This window comes from Mustela nivalis, assembly GCF_964662115.1.
Source record: "Mustela nivalis genome assembly, chromosome: 18".
Classification (NCBI taxonomy): domain Eukaryota; kingdom Metazoa; phylum Chordata; class Mammalia; order Carnivora; family Mustelidae; genus Mustela; species Mustela nivalis.
In genome coordinates this window covers 31,295,490-31,310,928 of record NC_139037.1, presented here as the reverse complement: position 1 = coordinate 31,310,928, position 15,439 = coordinate 31,295,490, and the positions used below count along the sequence as shown (strand labels likewise).

General features: G+C 46.4%; 1 long non-coding RNA gene across 1 annotated transcript in view; it reads left to right on the top strand.

Moving 5' to 3' along the window:
• Window positions 1-14,325, top strand: part of LOC309853238 — a 50,194-nt gene extending 35,869 nt beyond the window's left edge. The window contains exons 2-4 of the long non-coding RNA XR_014305590.1: window positions 3,130-3,212; window positions 12,798-13,068; window positions 13,766-14,325. This is a non-coding gene — a long non-coding RNA (uncharacterized lncRNA). The remainder of the gene's footprint in view (window positions 1-3,129; window positions 3,213-12,797; window positions 13,069-13,765) is intronic.
• The last annotated feature ends 1,114 nt before the right edge of the window (window positions 14,326-15,439 follow it).

The following is a 15,439-nucleotide window of genomic DNA, read 5'->3' as shown; positions in this document are numbered from 1 at the left end:
TCCACCCTTAGCTTCAGATGGAAAAAAATCCCAGGTGTGGTCACCTAACCTGGGTCACTTCCCTAAGTATCTCTTCTGGACCAGCCTTCTGCAGAGGGGAGATGGTGGTTAGGGAGTGTCTATCGTTACCTCATATTCTCTCATGTTCTTGTGTTGGCTGAGCCCTTCCCACATGAGGAAGATTGCATATTTAGCCCTTAGAACAGAGGTGTGGAAATGGTTTCATTTTTCATGTCCTCTCTGATCAGTTGCAAGTGGCTATCCTCAGGTTAGCCTTGAAGAATTCCATGACCAGTGATTGATTAGTAATGTCTTTCATGGTAGGGGAAGGTGGAGCAATGGAATGCATGCCACACATTTGTCATCCTTGAGCAAAGGGTTGCAAAGTTGCCTAACCTAAACCAGGGGCACGGGATGCATCAGATAGGTCCTCTGCTTTCAGAGTCAAGTGAAAGAGACAGATCATTAAGAGATTAATTACGACAAAGTGACAAGAACCAATGCTATTGACATGAAAAAGGAAGAGAGCTAACACAGGAGAAAGAGCAATGTTTCGATTATCTACACTGCTTTGAGAGAGGGATGGCGAAATAATGACATTATTTCTATTTTTTTTTCCTGCAACACATTTACATGTCTAATTATGCTTTTCTCAAATTAGTACTGGAATGATAGCCCATTGTCCAAATACACAAACCGGAGAAGAGATGAATTAGAAGTGCTCTCTAAGAGAGATGGGGTGCCATCCCCCTGTGATTATTTTCTGTAAATGAACCATTTGGAGTTACTGAGGGCTGTTGCACACATTTAAAATTTACATTTTAAATAATACTCTAATGAAGTGGTTAAAGATACTAGGACTGGGTCATTATAATGTGACAAATTGGCTTCCGCTCCCTTGACTCTTCTCCCATCAGAAATCAGACACACGACCTGTGTGTGTCTGTTGGGGGAAGTCAGTGATAACCGCTTTGAGGTAGCTGATGTGGGTCAGGAGCAAGCCCTTCTTCATAGTAGCTACTGTGATGGTACTTGGCAAAGGACGGTTATAAAATGTCAAGACATCCATGAGCTTGTGTGCATGATAGTAGGCTCTTCAAAATCCATCAGACCGACAGACCAGTGGTCTAGAGCCCCAGCCTCATCCTACCTGTCTCCAGGTAGCAAATCTATAGCTGAGCCCAAGTTTGATGTTTTTCTGGCTCAGAACCCATCTTTGGTAAGCTCTGGAAAGTGACCAAGCTATTACTTTCAATTTTTATCTACACTGGAGAACGAAGAGTCTGTCCTGGCCAGATCCATCCCTTTCTGCACCCTGACCATATTATGAAAACTCATGAGTTCTGATTGGTTGGCAGCAAAAGGTGCAGGAGCCTCTGTGAGATCCCATGGCTCCCAGGACCAACCACACCACCTAAGCTGGGTACAGATTTCCTAGAAGAGCAATGGGCAAAGAGCAGGTGGGCAGTGTGGTGGCTGAGCAGGGACACAGGGACTCAGTCGTGTGCTGCATGCAGGTCCAAGTCCTTCCCTCTGGGCTTGGCCAAAACCACAATGCATTTGGCCCTGGGTCTGTTTTCTTCTTAAAATTTTAAGCCAAGTGTTTTCAGGGGAATTTAATCCACATGTTTTTTATTCACTTTTATTCATTTTGCATTTAGCTCATAAAAATTCTATTTCTAAAGAGGTGCTCATTGGCCAAGAACCACTTTTTTTCTTTATTCTTCTTCTCCTTCCTCTCCTTCCCCTTGGGAGTCTCCTTTCTTAGGGAAAGAAATGACTTATTCCCGCTTTTTGTGTACCTAAATATCGAAGACCAAATGTCTGAGTTTGCTCGGACATTAGCACCCATTGATTTGAATACGTTTTGACTTCTCCCGGAACGAAATCTCTAGTGGAATTTCTATTTCAATGTTCACTCTGTTAATGCCATCACAGGGTACACTTAGGATAATGCCATTTAACACAGTGTAATATTAGTCATCTTGGTGACTCACACGAGGGTGAGGGTAGAGCAGGTGGCTGGAAGGATGCTCTTTAACATAGAGCTTCTGGAATTTGGGGCTAGAGTCCACGCTTTCCAACTATTGATGTCTTAAAGGATCTCCTACTGATATCATAGCCCTGAACTCTGTATCAGGATCAGCACATCTCATTGACTCTTGGACCACTACTTGGCATGGGGACTTGCAAAATGAGCACAGCCCCCCAAAATGCATGTGAGGGACAGAGGGGGTGACTGCCCCCTGTCCACTGCAAGGAGCGGAAGCCAAGGCTGCTGGACAAGAGTCAATGTTTTTTTTTTTTTAATACGGTGACCATGCTTTCCAACAGATGTCATCCTTCGATTGGTTTACAAAGCAACTTCTCTTCCTTCCATGGGAGAGAAGTTGGGAAGGGAAGGTAGAGGTAGAGGGGCTAGAGGATGCCCGTGATTATGGTAAAGGCTGTAGGGAGAGCGCTCATCTCCCTCGGGTTTAACATTCTAGAGTGATGCTTTCCAGTAAAGACAAGACCATCCTTACTTTTTTCTTCACTTCTATCCCTCTCAGTCCATAAATCAGAGTTCCGTAAACAAGAGGTGCTGGATTAAAATTTGATTTTATTGAATATCACTTTTAGCCTGTCTCTTAGAAGATCAAGGGAAGCACATGGGTTTAAGATTCGTGTCATAATTTTAAGCCTGGGACTTGAGTTCTTCTCATGAAGTGGTTTAATTTCCCATGGGATGTTGTAGAGGCGAACTCTTCTTTGAGCTTGTTCTACTGAAGTCAGGAAGAAATGTGCCCTGTGCTTTAGGAGACCTGGGTTGGAGAACTGGCTCTGCCGGACTTCGTAGCTGGGTGATGGCAGGAAGATACCTAATTTCTCTTGGTCTCATTTCTACCATCTTTGGAAGGGAGACCCATGGAACTATGAAAATCACCTACCTCAGTTTTCCTCATTTTCTAGGTTAGTTCATATTTAGATGACTTGGAAACAGATATTTAGATCCTTTAGAAGTCAGTAGGCAAAGCAGGCAGAGCCTGGGCCCCCATGTCAGACCGCCTGGGATCAAATCCCATTTCAGTCAATTCTTGGTGAGCTATTTTATCTCTCTGAGCCTCGGCTGCTTCATCTGACAAACAGGATAACAACAGGACCTACCGCATAGACGAAGAAGAGTCGATATGGGGAAAGAGCTTGGAACAGCACCTGGCCTAGTGTACGGGGTAAGTAAGCATTAGCTTTTGTCATTGACCCAAACTCAAGCCAACTATATTGACTGAAATTAGAACCCTACCTTCTGGGGACCACTATTCCCCTGGGTGTAGCCAGGACTGCCTATTAGATTCTTCTGGAACACTTAAAAAAAAAAAATACCCTGTCTGGGGGCACCTGGGTGTCCCAGTGGATTAAAGCCTCTGCCTTCGGCTCGGGTCATGATCTCAGGGTCCTGGAATCGAGCCCGGCATTGGGCTCTCTGCTCCGCGGGGAGCCTGCTTCTCCCTCTTTCTCTCTGCCTGCCTCTCTGACTACTGATCTCTGTCTGTCAAATAAATAAATAAAAATCTTTAAAAAATAAAAAAAATACTATGTCTGGACCTCATGCCACATCAATTAAATAGGAATGAGGACAAGGGCCTGAAAATCTCTATTGTTTAGAAAGCCCACCACCAAGTCTCTTTAGTACGTGGCTAGGACTGAGAACCACTAAACTGTGTTGTTGTCCTCGACCATTTCCGGGGATTTTTTTTTTTTTTTTTTTGAGACTATAGTTTGAAATCTTTATGTATTAATGGTATTATTAACTATTTTTCAAGATCTTCTTCTCTGGTAAGGGGCATAAGTTGTTTTTCCCTATTCTTCTCGCTTCACAGATGGGGAAAAAAACATTTTTTCTCTTGCCTTCCTTTCTTGAAAGCCTCTGGTGGGGGCTGAGCCCAGGCACACGGGGACTTATTTCAGAAGATCCAGGACAGCCTTCCACCCACTGTCTCCCCCTCGCTACCCTCACCGCCCCCCCCCCCCCCCGCGGAAGAGACACACCTGATACCCCCCCAGTCATTATCATTTTAATGTACAAAATGACATTATGCCGAAAAGAAGGGGTTCATAAATTATATCTGATTTTAGAAAGTTTTCCAGCCATTGTATAAATGACAGATCTATAAAAGAAGACTGAAAATGAATTTCAAATAAAAAAAAATAATTCCATGTTTTTATGGCAAGCTTAAAAAAAAAAAAGAAAGAAAAATCTCTGAACAAAATGTTTCTGAGGAGGGTGATTCAAGGAGCCTGTGGAAGGAGCCCTTCCTAGCAGGAGCCTGGGCGCCAGGAGAACTGGGATATGGAGAGACAGTCACCAGGTTGGCTAGCCTGGAAGCCGGAACACAGTCCCCCAGAGGCCTGAGGAAGAGTAGTTTCATTACCTGGTTTGAGGCAAGCAAACATCTAAGGTGTGCTGGAAACGACTTGTCCACAGGGGCTCTGACAGGCCTAGAGGCCTCACTGCAGGTGATGGATGGACCTAGGCCCTGAACTTCTCCACACGGACATTTTCAGCCATGCACAGAACTGGACTGTTTTCCTCTTCTCTTTGTACCCACCACCTCCTTGCCACCACCGTCACCACCAGCCCCCCCTCCCGCCCACCTAGCTTGCATATAGCCAGACAAGCCTCTGGGGAGAAAAGTTACCCTGAACCGTGCCCTCCCCTGGTGAAGGCTCAGGGACATGTAAATTTCCTTCTCTAATCCATTAGCTCTCTTCATTCATTCAACAATCATTAAACCCAAGTCTGGGACAGGAACAGAAAGAAAGAACAGAAAAAAAAAAAAAAAAACAAGAAAAGTGCCCTCATCCCCAGGGTAAGATGGTCCCATAGTGTGGCAGAGTGGCTTTGAAGAAGCTCCTGGTAGGTCCCTCCTGTCCCCTCCTGTCTCTCCCTCTCTGACAGCCGTGTGGCTTCTGAACACCTGTGTTGCTCACCAGCGCAAGCCTTGGGTCATCACGTCAATGCCTCCCTTCCCTGCTTTCGGTTTCTTGAAGCCAATTGCCCTAGAGGTGGTGGACGTCCTTTGCCTACAGGGGTCTTCCTTAAACACATTCCCAAGGACAACACGCTCCTTGGAGAGGTTCTATGGGAAGAAGGCTTGGAAGCCAAATACATGTAGGAAATACTGCATGTTTCCATTCCCTTCTTGGAAGCTCTTCATAAACACTGGCAAACAGGAAACGTCTACGTGTTCTGGGCATGATGGGGTCTTTCTAGTTTTGAGTTACCCAGCCTCTCCCAAGCCCATGAGGCCAGAGGTCAGTTTCCCACCATACATATGAATATCGCTGTGCCTTCCTCTCTCCCCACTCCAATCCTTATCTTCTATTCCTGCTTTAGTTTTCTCAGAACTGAGCACTTTCTAAAACCCAGTTTTCTGCATGCATGTGTGTATTGATGGACTGTTCTCTTGTCTGTCTTCCCCCATTTGAACTCAAACTCTATGAAGGGAGGGACCTATGCACACGTGTAGACACATCCACAGGGAGAGACACACACTTGCTTGTGCACACACCCCCAGACACACAGGGGCTGAGAACAGCACCTATAATGGGGTGGATTGCACTCAATAAATATTTGTTGGGAGAACGTAAGCCAACAGGCGTCCCCCTGCCTGTGCTAAACATTGCTGGATCCAGATGAAAAGAACTTAGCTTCTAGCTCCAGGAAAACCCTGCTCCTGTAACTCAACTAAAATACTACTACTTTGAGGGATGCCTAGGTGGTTCTGTCAGTTAAGCATCTGCCTTTGGTTCAGGTTGTGCTCCCAGGGTCCTGGGATCGAGCCCCATGTCAGGCTTTCTGCCTGGGGAGTCTGCTTCTCACTCTCCCTATGTTCCTCACCACCAGTTGCTCTCATTCTCTCAAATAAATACATAAAACTTTTTTTTTTTTAAGATTTTATTTATTTGACAGACAGAAATTACAAGTAGGCAGAGAGGCAGGCAGAGGAAGAGGAGGAAGCAGGCTCCCTGCTGGGCAGAGAGCCCGATGCGGGGCTCCATCCCAGGACCCCCGGATCATGACCTAAGCCAAAGGCAGAGGCTTTAACCCACTGAGCCAACCAGCCCTGACTGTAAAAGCCCTCGAAACACCTTCCTGAATCTCCCCGGAGGGAGGATCTGTCAAGGTGGTGGTATCTGTTGCTGGAGTAGGTCTGATCAACTTAGCTCTGTTCCTCAACAGGTGTTCTAATGGTCCCTCGAAAGGCTCACGATGGACAATTCACTTAATGCAGAATGAATGCATCCTGCTAACTGCTAATTCACAGAACCCACTTTGGTAAGGCCAAAGGCTAGGAAATAAGGTTTGGTTTTTGGTTTTTTTTTTTTTTTTTTTTTTCTGGTCAACCTCCTTCTATCTGCTGGGTCCCAGCTACCTGGCATACTTGTCTAGTACTTGGCTCGCACTAGTACCGAAAGATCGCTGGGTTCAAGTAGCCCATGCTTGACAGAGAACTTATTTGAAAGCAGCAACTTTCTTTTCTCCTTGGTCCCAGAGGAATTAGAGCCCTTTCTCTGCTCTTCTCAAAGCATTTGCCTTATAATTTAACATTTGTTAGAGCTTCCATAACCAACTACCACAAACTTGGTGGCTTTAATAACAACAGAAATGTATTATCTCATTGTTTCGGAGGTGGGAGGTCTGACATCTAGGTGTGGGCAAGTCCCCACGGCCTTGGAAGGCTCTCGGGGAGACTCCTTCCTTGTCTCTTCCAGCGTCTGCTGGTTCTAGAGTTCCTTGGCTTGTGGTTGCATCCCTCCCCCTTTACATGTCTTCTCTTCTTCCTCTTTGTCTCTCCTCCGTGTCCCTTACAGAGACACTTCTGGGGCACCTGGGTGGCTCAGCTGATGAAGCGTCTGCCTTTGGCTGGGGTGGTGATCCTGGGGTCCTGGGATGGATGGAGCTCCCTATCAAGCCTCCCTAAAAGCCATCTGCTTTTCTTCTCCCTCCCCCCCCTCAAATTCCCAAATAAATAAATAAAATCTTTCAAACAAAACAAAAACAAAAACAAAAAACTGAAGCTACTTCTTACGGGGTTTAGTATGTGCCTGTGTAATCCATGATGATCTATTGTATGACCCTTAATTTAATTATATCTGCAAAGACCCTATAAGTTCACATTATGGATTCTTGGAATTAGGTTATAGACCTATCATTTGCGGGGGGGAGGGCGGGCACCATTCAACCCATCACAGGTCTAGAATTCAACACGAAAGGTCATGAAGTATTGTCTTCAGAGAAAATAAAATGCATTGTAGAGGTAAGGGACCACCATTGTTTCCATAGTAAAGAAACGGACTTGCCTGTCTAGCATGCTCTTCCTTACTTTTAGTATCCCATGGGAAATAATTTGGAAATCGTTCTCTGGCTTTGGAGTTTCACCTCGGGAATCTTCTCTTTGAGAACTTGCAACCACCTTCAGGACAGAGCATGTGAGGTCTCCACGGTGGTCCAGGAGATCCATATCTTTGCAACCTTGTCTCCCACGGCACCCCAGCTGCAGACCCAGCTGGGACTCCTCTCCATGCCTGTGCAGTCCAGCCCCCAGGCTTTTGCTCAGGCCGCTGCCCCCATCTAGAGCACTGTTTCCTACCCAGCTCTTTCCCCTCCAGTGTGTCCGCGCACAAGGACTCCAGACATAATCACCTGCTCTCCTCACCCCTGACCATGGCCTCTCAACTCTACCATGAGAAATAATTGCTTTCTTTAAAGTGTCTCAGACTTTTCTATCCCTCTCTAGCCACTGTCAATTCCCTCGTAATTGGCATGTATGTCAGTCTTGCACACCATATCCAGAGCCCGGTGACACAGTCTTGCACGCCATATCCAGAGGCCGCTGACATGGAAATCTCCTCTGTTCCTTCTCCTGTCCCCTCCTCCTTTTCCCCAACTTCATAACCATCCCCCCCTCATCTGTTCTTCTTCTCTTTCTCCCCTGCCTCCTTCTCCCTCTGTCTTCTAAATCTCCCCTCCTCCTCCTCTTTGACCAGCTCTTGTTAGACATTGGGCTTCTGTTACTTAAGTCCAACACCTAGGACACACAGCGGCCTTATCGCCCTTCTCTGTGATGCACAAGTCAACCCCGTGTGCGACATTTGCCTCTGCATGCTGAATCATGAGGTCAAAATTCAAATCCCAACTTCTGGGGAACCACAGAGCCTCTGTGCCTCACAAAGCATGGCCTCACAGGGTCCCCCGTCACCCTGATCGAGGACCGTGCACACAGTGGGCATTATGCAGATGTGTGTGGAGTGAATGAACAGATGTTGAATCTTGGGGCCACTTAAAATATTTTTAAAATAGCAGAGGAGGGTAAGAGAATCAGATCGTTGGAGCCCGAGCTATGTGCACATCTGCCAAAGGCCGCCAAAGCATCTAAACAGCTTGTTTGTTAGTGGTCTGTGGGTTAATGAGTAGGTCCCTGCTTGCTTCTGTGGAAATGAGACCTCATTATCCTGTCTTTTTAATTTCAAGTCTGACATTTATGAAAGGTGAGCAGATATGCGTAAGAGCAGCTCACCACGGTGGGGCTTCTGCCTTGACAAAAATAATCCTAGTGTTTGTTTTCCTGGGAGCCTACGCTATGGCTTCTTTGGCAAGACTTTTTTAAAACATGAAACTTGGGATTACAGATGGGAGCAGAGGTCTGGCAACGTCATCAAAGCAGCTGGAGGACCGGGTCTGTCTTTCTCTAGTGATTTCTCTGGCCCTATCCCAGGCGTCCGCTTTCCTCACGTGGAGACCCTTCACTGCCCAAGGAACAGGACGCTGCTGCCAACAGGTCATCCTTCAAGGGTACAGCTTGCTGCCAGGAAAGGGTCAAGTTAAGAGAGCTTTGGGGTTCCAAACAGAGGGCAGATGGGACCGTGAGAGGCACCGACCTTCTCCTGCCTGGCTGGACCACGCTAGTCCTTCCTCAAAGGCGTCTTTAGCTGCTTTGCTTCTCCAGATGGGAGCTTCTCTTTTTGCTTGGAGTTTCTAGGTAACTCTCCCCAAGTGGGTGACTTCTTGCAGCCAATGGTGGTGATAAAAAATAGCTCACATTTATTGAGTAGTGGTGACATGCCCGGCACTGCTCTGAAGGCCACGCGTCCCCACCACAAGGCCATGAAGTTAATAGAATCACACTAAAGATAAAGCAAGATTTCGGTCTTGTTGTCACAGGACCCTCTTCCGCGAATGCAACTGGTCAAATCCCATCCAACCACGCTGCTTCAATGCATGCAATTTCGTGCATGTAAATTATACTTTCACAAAGTTCGTTTAAGAATTACGTGGGGGCGCCTGGATGGCTCAGTGGGTTAAGCCTCTGCCTTCTGCTCAGGTCATGGTCCCAGGGTCCTGGGATCGAGCCCCGCATCAGGCTCTCTGCTCAGCGGGGGGCCTGCTTCCTCCTCTCTCTCTCTCTGCCTGCCTCTCCACCTACTTGTGATCTCTGTCTGTTAAATAAATAAAAAAAAAAAAAAAAAAAAAAAAAGAATTACGTGAATGCGTGTGTAGTGCTTACCACATGGGCACACACAATCTCCAATGTTCCCTGCCCACTGAAACCTGAGAACATTCCTGTGATGTCACTATTGTCATCATTCCCATGAGGACATGGAAGCACAGGAGGGTTGACCAGTTGCCCAAAGTCATGTCTCTGCAAGGTGGGACAACTGGGATTTGTACTCAGACAGACTCCACTGCATTCACGAGCTCTTTGGGGTCATGAAGGCCTTCGAGGAAAGTACTGTAAGTTGTAGCTTCTAGGAATCCCATGTTGAAAACGTCTGTCCTCAATGAAATGCTTTAACGAGAGAAGCAACAAACGGTTTGTCTTGTCTATCTGTCTTTGTCGACACATCCCCAGGACCCAATGCTTAACAGTGGCTCTATAATCCATGTTCAGTGAAATAAACGGGCAGTGCCTCAGGTGACAGGTTAGGTATGATGACTAATTTTATGTCCACATGATGGGGCTAAGGGATGCCCAGATAGCTCACGATTTCTGGGGATGTCTGGGAGGGTGTTTCAGGAAGAGAATGACATTTAAATTGGCCAGCAGATTAAAGCAGATGACCCTCCCCAAGGAGGGGGGGATCACCCAGTCACTGAGAGCCCAGGTAGGACAAACAGGTGGAGGACAGGTAAATACCCTGAAAAGGATGGAGTTGTAGTTTTGATTTGGATAAGCCATTCAATCTTTTCAAAAACTCTGATTTACCATCACCTTTGCAATGAGGTAGTCGCGCCTGTCTTATCTCCATTGTAGAGATATATGTGGTGCAATGTTTTTTTAAGTGTATTTAGACTCCAGAACAGGGAGGATGCAAGTGTAGGCTACACTTCACTAAGCATGCATCTTAGGAATGCCTCAGTTTTCCTATCTGTAAAATGGGATATCAGAAGTATGTGAGGACTAAATGAGTTGACATATGTGAAATCCTTAGAACCATGCCTGGTACACGGCAAGTACTATATAAGTATTGGTATAGTAAGGTTGCTGGTATAGTAATTATAAGTATCGTAATTACTCAATCTAGTCTTAAAAAGCTACACTTTGTAAGGCAGGTGAAAGCTGATGCCCTCGTTTTACTGGTAAGGAAGTCAAAGGATTCTCTGTGTTATTTCTGCAACCTTTATTTGACCCTAAAATGATTATAAAACAAACAAACAAACAAACAAACAAACCCAAAACAAAACAAAACCAAAAAAACCAAAAACCAAAAAACAAAAAACTCTTGGTAGTTCCTTACTCCAAGCTAGAGTCTGAACTTCCTCGCGTGGCAGGCAGATGGGATTCCCAGGAGCTGGCCACAGCTGCCTACCCTCCAGCTTGTAGCTCTGCCAGCCCTGCTCCTAAAGAACCGGGCTCCTGGGCATCCCCTGAACTGGTCTTGGGATTCCTACCTTTCCATATACTCTGCTGCCTGCCTGGAATGTCCTCCCTCGGCACCTGCTGAACTTCTACTTATCTTGTAAGCCTAGAGAGAAACGTTTCTTATTCTACGAAGTCTTCCTTAACTTCGTCCACACGACTGGTCCCCTCCTCCTGTCCCTGCTCAGTATTCTGGGCTTGTTTCTGGTCTCATATGCCCCCTAATTGTGTTGTGAAATGTGTTGTAAATCCGTGCTCCTCCATAACCTGTGAATGTCTGCTGGGCAAGAGCAGGTCGTCAGAGCACACCCCACCTGCAGCACAGGGTCCGAAGCACGGATACTTGTGAGAACTTGATCAACTGCTATAAGCATTTCCTTCTCACTAACAGGTGCCACCCAGTGCTTCCACCAGGAACCTGGGGGTCAGCCCTGCCTCTTCCCTTGCCTCTTCTCACTGCTCCAGTCACTCCCGGCCAGTGCCGTCCACTCGAATCCAGAGGAGCCCTTGCTCCATGCCCAAGCCACCACCAACTTTCCCTTAGAGGACTTCTCTACCTGCTCTGGGCACCCCACTTGCAATCAGTTCGCCTCACAGCCCAGCCAGAGTACTGTCTTCATAAGTAACTCCTTTGTTGCAATGTCCTCGCTTCTACCTCTCCAAAGCTTCCCAGCACCCCTCTGATATAGCACACCTTCCTCCACGGAGTTTGTAAAGTTCTCCTTCCTCACTCCTGCAATGTCATCTCACTTGGTTTTCCCTGCTTCCTCCAGTTCCTCCAGCCTTCAGGCCTTTGTACAAGCAGCGTCCCTGCTTGTACACTTGACCTGCCTTCCCCTCCTCGCCACATCCTTTGCGTGTCTGCTAACCTGTCTGGTCTTCACTGAATGGCGCTTCCCTTGGTGAGCCACCTCTGACACCTGAGACAGGGTCAGGTCTCTAGTTGGAAGCATTGATGGTACCTTATCCTTTCATCACATAAAGTAGGGTGACCAACCATCCGTGTTTGCCAGGATAGAAGATACAGTCTCGGGATGCAGGACCTCAGCACCCCAATTAGATAAGTCCTGGCCAAACTGAGACAAGTTAATTGCCCTACTTGTATTGTATTGTTCAATGCCTGCTATTGTTCAATACCTGCTCACGAGATTGAGCACCATGAGACCACAAAGTCTGTGGGTTTTGTTGGCATCTCTATTATTGACATGTAGTGGATGCTTAGTAAATATTTGTTAGATGGATGGATGGATGGATGGATGGATGGATGGATGGATGGTGGCATGGATGGACGGGTGGATGGAGGGATGGATGGTTGGATGGAGGGATGGATGGTTGGATGGATGGATAGGTGGATGGACGGATGGATGGATGGGTGGATGGGTGGTTGCATGGATGGACGCATGGAGGGATGGATGGTTGCATGGATGGGTGGATGGATGGATAAATAGATCTTAAAGATCTTTCCAACCCTTGAGTCTGAGACTCAATAAAGGACAAACAAATAAAAGAATTAATAAGATTGATCCTTTCAAATATCCTTGGGACAACTGGTGATTGAACTCTGCCTGTGGTAAGGACAGAAATAAGAAAAAAGGGTTTTTTGTTTGTTTGTTTGTTTTGTTTTTTCCTAAACAGAATGTCTATATCTAGGCATGAAAAAGAGGCAAGAAATAAGGGCTTCAGTAAAACGAGGTCCATTAGACACTGTGCTGAGCACTTTTCACGCATTCATTTCTTAGAATTGCATATCAAATAGGTAGTGTTTTTCATTTCTCTTTTACAGATGAGGAGAGGCAGAGATGGTAAGTTTAGGTAACAAGCCCCAGATCAGACACACACTGGAGTCCCAGGTGGGGCAGGCTCCATGATTAACCTACCTCTTTCCCCACGTTGCAGACCATCTTGAACTTCTTCGTGTCTGGATGCTAATGAGGGAGAAGAGGGTCACAGGAAAAAAGGGAAATGAATGAAAAGAAAGCGGGGCCTGAACTGGAAAGGGAAGCAGAGACCCTCCCTGAAGTCACCTGAGGCCCTGGGAAGAGCCTGAGTAACAGAGACATCATAAGAGAAATGGAATCTGAGTAGTCTTAGGAAATCAAAGCTAAATGACCATTCTTTAAGATTCGTACTTGGAAATTATCTTTCTCCATAGAGGAGGAGAGTGGAGGTATTGATTGCATTTATTTTCTCATGACACAAAGGGTAAATTAATCCTTTTAGAGCAGAAAACATGTTTTTATTACATTCTGAGTAATTTCCTTTGAAAAAGAAAAACCTTTTTTTTAACACTACAAGCAGTAAAACTAGCTTCACCCCCCCAACACACACACATCTTAGATGAGAATATATGTCATTATTCATGCATAATCTGATTCCAAATGATTCCTTATTTACAGTTTGTTTGTTTGGGGTTTTTTTGGTATTTCCTTATGTAAGCAAGAATTAATACACTCCGACATGAAAGAAATAAGCTAAATTATTTTTACTGCTTCTCTTTAAGACATACAATATGTCTTCTTTAACTCTCAATGACTTGCAAAACAGTCAGAGGAAAACACAAATAAATACCTATGGAAACAAAGACAAATATCCCCCGTGGAAGGAGAGAATGCCTGCTTCTGGCTTTCCTTCCCATGGAGCCTGCTGGGTGGGGACCAGGTCTGGGACTCACCCTGGAGCTGGTCTGCCCCTTCCCTACGTCCATCTCAGACACTGGCTTAGCCTGGCATGTAGTCTCAGTGAGCCTCCCAGCTGAGTTGAAAGCAGGAGGAGCATCCAGATGTGAGTGCTTTCTGCACATCTGGGGAGGGTGGCTCCTAATGTGGAAAAGCCCTAGCTATTCCCAGCCTTCTTTTTTCCCACAGAGAAAGGAAAGCTGCCAGCGAGCTCTGGCGTGTGCGAGTGGTCGGAAGATTGTATCTGCATTAACTGGTCCAAGAATTGACTGTGATTTCAAAGCCTACAAAAACGCTTTTGGAAAGCCTCTGTTCACTCCCGGGATGCCTCAGGGCCAGAATCAGGGGTGAGACAAGGAGCCCAGAGCTCACCTGGGGCCCACCCTGCACTCACACAACCCTGAGAGCAAGTGTGTCCTTAAGTGTGCACTCTGGCCACCTGTTCGAGCCTCACTCAGGGTCTCAGCCCCAAGATGTCTCTCTGGGGAAAGTACCTTCACCTGCCTTTCTTGGTGCTCTTTTCCTGACTATCTGAGTACCTTGCACTTCTCTAACTCACATTTCCGTAGACAACGCTATGTGCCATTTAAAAATACTTTCTCGGGGCGCCTGGGTGGCTCAGTGGGTTAAGCCGCTGCCTTTGGCTCAGGTCATGATCTCAGGGTCCTGGGATCAAGTCCCACATCGGGCTCTCTGCTCAGCAGGGGGCCTGCTTCCCTTCCTCTCTCTCTGTGATCTCTTCCCTTCCCCTCTCCTACTGTGATCTCTCTGTTAAATAAATAAATAAAATCTTAAAAAAAATAATAAAAATAAATAAAAATACTTTCTCCTTTTTAATTCCTTTGTCCCATAATGCTCTTTTGTGGTGTCATTATAAGAAAAAAATGGAAGCCTTCCTCCCCCCACCCCACTCCATTTAATGTAGAGATGAAACAGCATATCTTTGATAGGGATTCTCAAGAGTGGCAGTAAGAAGGCTATAAAGTTTGACCTTATGAATCCAGAATACGATGGCCGCTGGGAACTTCAGGTCCTTTGCATCTCTGGGCCTGCCTCTTCTTATCCCGTCATGCCCTGCACTCTTTGAAGAGATAAACTGGCTTTATTTTCACTCCAACTCAAAGTTTATTCCTAGTCATCAACTAGTAGGGCTCAGGCTCAGAGGACAGTTGGATGGTACACAGATACCACAGTGAAACTGAATTGAAATATGCCAGTGACTTACTGGACTATAACCAGGTGTCAGCCTCTATCCTAAGCTGTCACTGACTCCTCACCCAAGAACCTACCTTGGATCCAGGAAGACAAGCCCCTGCCTTGTGCCCTGTGTGGGTGTGTGAGTACGTGCCTGTTCTGTGAGCTTTGCGCTGGCCCTTTGTTGACCGTGCCTCTCCCCATGGTGAGGAGACTGGGGCTAGGGGGATATGCCCACCTGGAACTATTGTCTCTTCTTCTAGACCACACTCAGCATGCCCAGAACCTCATAGTTTTCTGCCTATGGATTGCACATGCCTCTGTCCTGGGTCTGACCTCTCAAAGAGTGATGGTGCAATCAGTGAGTGTCCCCCAGGTCAACAGGTGACTGTTAATGGGATCCAACTTGGGATGGAGATGACCTTGAGATGAAGGGTCACATGGAGCAGAGACAGGTAGACTGCCTACCTGAGGGCCCTTTGTGTGATATTTCTTTAGCCCACAAATGTTAGGGGTGGGTTCACTCGCTGCAACCTCTTGACACTTCCTTAGGATTATCTCTCTTGTGTCGTAAAAGGAGCTGTGATCCAGAAAAAGTCAAATCACTTTTCTAAATGTACACGTTGAGTGAATTTGGTGGGGCCCAGATTTTAACGTGGATATTTGGCT